This window comes from Microtus ochrogaster, chromosome 2 (assembly GCF_000317375.1).
Source record: "Microtus ochrogaster isolate Prairie Vole_2 chromosome 2, MicOch1.0, whole genome shotgun sequence".
NCBI classification, from domain to species: domain Eukaryota; kingdom Metazoa; phylum Chordata; class Mammalia; order Rodentia; family Cricetidae; genus Microtus; species Microtus ochrogaster.
This window is the reverse complement of record NC_022010.1, coordinates 71,435,503-71,440,587: the sequence shown is the minus strand read 5'-3', so window position 1 is coordinate 71,440,587 and position 5,085 is coordinate 71,435,503.

Here is a 5,085-nt window from a genome sequence, read left to right as displayed (position 1 = left end):
GTGTGTGAGTGATGGGGGGTCGGAGTGGTGTGTAAGTGATGGGGGGTCAGAGTGGTGTGTAAGTGATGGGGTGGTGGAGTGGTGTGTAAGTGATGGGGGGTAGGAGTGGTGTGTGTGAGTGATGGCGAAGGGGGGTGTCTTTTGGTCTTCATGAAGCCTTTACAGCCCAGGGAATAAAAGGAATACCTTGAGAAAGTCGCTTCCCAGAGTTGGATAGTCAGAGACTCCTGACCTACACTGGAAGCCGTCAGTGTGTGGGGTGTGAAGGAGTCGTACGGTCCACAATGATGAGAGCTGTAAGTCCAATGGCCACCCTTCATGAACAACAGCAGAATCAGCTTCAGCCCAAAGTACTTATCTTCCTGATACATTCAATCCCTCTCAGGTTTATAAAAATTGAACCCCCCTTTTTGAGAACACAGATGTGGCCAAGCATGCCTTGTCTTGACTCTGAATGGCTGGGTGCTTTTAGGGGGACTTCATAACCCCTGTGCTCCAAGGTCCTGGCTCAGCTCTCTCTGCCCATTACCTGGCGGAAGCTCGCTTCCTTCACGGGATGTCCAGGTCAGCCAGCAGTCCTGCGTTTCATGGCTGTCAATGCATGGACCCCGTTCTGTGTGTCTGTGAGCTCATACAGTCCTCCCTCTAAGGGAAGAACTCATTCTCCTAACTGGATCCAGAGCCGTCACATACAATGAGCTGAATGCTGTGAGAAGCTGTGAGCGGCTAGCCAACCTGAGTGGAGATGGCTTTTGCATCATTATTGTTATTTCTCTTTGTTCAGATTATTTCAAACTGTGGAGAGCAAACTAGAGACCAAAAAACTTAGATAATCCCGGGTCTCAGTTCCAGATCAACCACAGACTGCCTTTTAGCAAAGTGTGATATGTGTATGTGCATGCACATGTTATGCATACGTGCATCATCTATGGTATCATACATGTATTTACATGACTATTCAATCACTAATCTTATAAAGTTACATAATTATTTAGTATCTGTCACAATTGTGTGCATGAGGACACAGGCTCAGGGAGAATAAACAAAACATCAAAATATAAGTCTTGGGCTCTTGAGATGGCTCGGTGGGTAAAGACAGCTGCCATCACGCATGATAACCGTTTGCGTGTGGTCCCTGAGCCCCCCATGTGAGGAGAAACAACTCCGAGTTGTCCTCTGTCCTCCATCTGTGCACCAGGGTAAGTGTGCCCCTGCCGCGAACACACAAAGAAGTGCAATAAAAGTTAAGAAATAAGAGCACGTGCTTGTGTGCCCTGTGTTGAGCTAACTCACAGTTGGAATGCGTTTATTAACACAGAGCTGAGCTCCACAGCACTGTAAAGAAATGCAACATTGGCTCTGCGCTTCACGGCAATGGGAACTTCAGTAGAACACAAGGTAGCTGCCAATCAAAAGCCAGACCTTGAAAGAGGCAGCATGGAGCCCGGCATTCTTTAACTTCCCTCTATTGACTTCTAGGTAGTAAATGATCAAGATGAACGTGGGGAAAGAATAAAGTTTGGAAGGTTGTTAACTTCAGACTACCTGTAATCATAAAAATTTTTAAAAATATGTATCTTAAGATGGGGTTGGAGTGATGGCTCAGTAGTTAAGAGTGCTTGTCGTTGCTCTTGTAGAGGATGGGAATTCAGTTCCCAGGGAATCCGAGCCCCTCTTTGGGCTTCTGCAGGCACAGCTCACACACTGTATAGGCATACATGTAAGCAAAACACCCATGTACATAAAAATAAATTTTAAAAATATTTTAAGAAAGTATATTATCTTCATTACTATTCTCTTGCTGTGAAGAGGCACCATGACCAATACATTACAGGGAAAACATTTAGTTGGGATCTTGCTTACAGTTTCAGTGGGTGAGTTCAAGGCTATCATGTCTGGGAACATGGCAGTAGACAGGCGGTCATGGTGCTGGATCAGTAACTAAGAGCTTACATCTTGGTCCACAGGTAACAAGAAAGGGGATGTCTGGGTCTGACATGGGTTTTTGAAACCTCAAAGCCCACCCCAGTGACATACCTCCTCCAACAAGGCCATACCCCCTAATACACACTACATTTATCAACATCTTGACCATTTTTAAGGCACTTTACAATTTTTATTAATTGTCGACCTATCATTTATCCATCCATCATCCATGCAACCCTAATCCATGCGGTTCTCAACCATCTTTCCATCAGCCTTTATATCGTTTGTCCTGTGTTCAAACAAAGCTTCTGTGGAAGAGGACATGAATGTCTCGTCTTTGCCTAGTAGAGGGAGAAGCTACAGACAGAATGCTACCAGAAGTCAGAGCTTCAGTCAGCAAAAGCACAGGAGGCAGGAAGATAAGAACCAGGGAGGGAGGTAGAGCTCACCCGAGGCCTGCGATTGCAACAATCAAACCTCAAGTACCACGTATTTCACAGAACAAGCATCACGACATGCTGTGTGGTTCACCAGCACTCTATGAAGGGTTTCTGTGGCTGCCCAGATGAGGCCGTCACTGAGCCGATGTCTCCTTTGAAAGAGCCGCTTCGGAGACATCATTGATGACCCTTCACCTGCCCAAACTGATCACTCACAGGCCAGAATCTCCTCACTAGAGCTTCGGACACCTCACCTTACTCACAGTCTACCAATGGGAGTCATGGGACTAAACTGGCTCTTGTCTAGTTCTTTGGTTCCTTCACTTTAACAGAGCCTTGTCTAGATTTGCTCATCTTCATTAGAGAGACTGGAAATTTCATCTTCACTGCTTAGACTTTCAGAAATTTATAACATACTAACTCAGTTGATTCCACGGGGTCTGGAATTTACATTTGTGCGTGTGTATGTGCGTGCATGCGTGCGTGCGTGCGTGCGTGTGTGCGTGTGTGTAGGGAGATGTCCGTTTGGTTTTGGACTCCACATCAATATTCTAGAGCAAACAACATCTTCCAATTCCATCCTAATTAAATAAGCAGAAGTTCTTACAGGCTCGGTGCCAAGAGGCCTTCGGAAGTGAGATCGATTCTATTTATTGGCCCCATTGACCCTCTTTTTTCTCTACGTAAAGACAGTTGTCACATGCACCGCCACAAACAGCAACCAAATGAAACACCCCAAAACAAACACATTTTCCCAAAGAGAGCTGAAAATGTAAGTTCTGTTGCTTCTTGGTGACATATGCTTTGTGTCAGACTTCGACGGTAAATCTACGGTGCAATAAAACACCGCCCTGGATCAGTCCTGTGTAAAGCAGATGTTTATGTATTAGGCTTATTTATTATAGACCGTATACATCAATGGAGAGTCAAGACATGACTGTGTACTTAAAGGGAGAAGTGGCCTGGGAGTTTATATTGATCAGTTTTGCAGTGATGGAAATTCGCCTTCCTATGGTGAAGAGCAGCCTGTGCTACGGCAGGCATCCTTCACCAACCTTCCACTTGCTGTCTTGTGCAGTTACAAGATTAAACCCATGGGTTGAAGAGCCTGGGGCTACCTTTGACCCACTTGTCTTTCAGCAACTTCTGGGTCCTGCCATTAAAAACATTACATTAGGTATTAGCTGGGTTTCATCTCCTGACTGAACTCTTTCCTCAGATTGCCTGACTTCAATTTCTGAAAGATTGTCAAACTTTCTATTTTCATGAGCGTCCCCCAAATCAGAGTTGCCCAGACTAAGCCGATTGTGTAGAGAGATTTACCAGCTCACTGGATGGAAGGGCCCTTAACGCTTTCTTCCTGGGTTCCTGTGCGTGGGTCTGTGCAGAGGAGGAGGCAGGTGCGGGAGTCTTCCGTTCATGCCCCGGCCTCCTGAAAGATGTTCTCACCCTGGCACCTGAGACCTCAGAGTGCCAGGCTAGTGTAGGTTTTGTCTGTGTGTGGGAAGGGTGTACAGATGCCACGTCCCCAGACCTGGGCTGGCCACCTCACAGAATCTCTGAATCCAGGAACCGAATCCGGCAGAATCCTGTGTGTAGAATATTTGTGTCTGGATTTTGTGGCACCACGCAAGGCTGAGCTAGTTTTAGCAAGCCATCCATTTTTCTCTAGATGTTTTCATTGTAGTCCATGTCTTGCTGCAGAGTAAACCCGTTCTTTCCCGTGTTTCTGGGCAAGAATCCCGAGTAAGTCCCCTTACAAAGTCTAAGCCTTCAGGGGTGGGCTCCCCTCATGTCACAGACAACGATCCAGAATGCCGGGTGTGGAAGGCTGTCCCCTAGGCATGGCATGACTGTTGCCCTCTTGAACTCTGAGTGGTTGTGGTTATCACACTGAAAACTGTACATGATTGAGAACCAGTGTTTCTGTCATGGTGCAGGGGGAAGGGGAGGGGGCTCACGGACTCCTCTCCTCCCTGCGGATATAGATGGGGTTAATAGTTGCCATGGGAGAGAGGTACTTTCTTCAGATTACAGCTATGCTGAGTTGCTCATACTCTTGAAATAACCCCAATTAAAAGTTTTGGGTTGCAAAGCCAGGAAAGGGTGGAATGGCTTCTTTGGTCTCCCTTAGTGTCCCTTTCTGGGGTGGATTAACATTTGTTCATCTTCCCAAGAGGAATTTCTAAGACCGACCCTATTCCAAACATTATCAGCACTCCGGGCAGAGGGCTCAGTCAGCACCTTCAGCATCAGAGGGCCATGTTGACCCTTTCCGGTACTGTCAACTTCATGGATGAGATGTGTTCTGGTAGCTTGGAATACACCCCTGACACAAGGCTATGGAGATATTTCCAATGAGGAGCTGGGAGGGTCGGGGGTGGGGGGAATGTCTCAATCAGCAGATTCTTACTGTGGAAGTCTGAAGTCTTGAATTCAATTCCCGGAACCTACACAAAAAGCCAAAAAGCCAAGAGCTCTGGAACACACGCGCAATCCCAGCCCCAAGATGGAGGAGACACGCAGTAGCTAAGGGCTTGTTGCCAGTCTAGCCTAGTCTACTTAGCTCCATGTCCCAGCGAGAGACCCTGTCTCAGAAAACAAAACGTGGTAGCTCTGGAAGACTGACAGCAAAAGTTGGCCTCTGGCCTCCGTGTGCATAAACACACATGTGTGTTTACATGTGTACCCATTCCTCTGCACACATACACACACACAC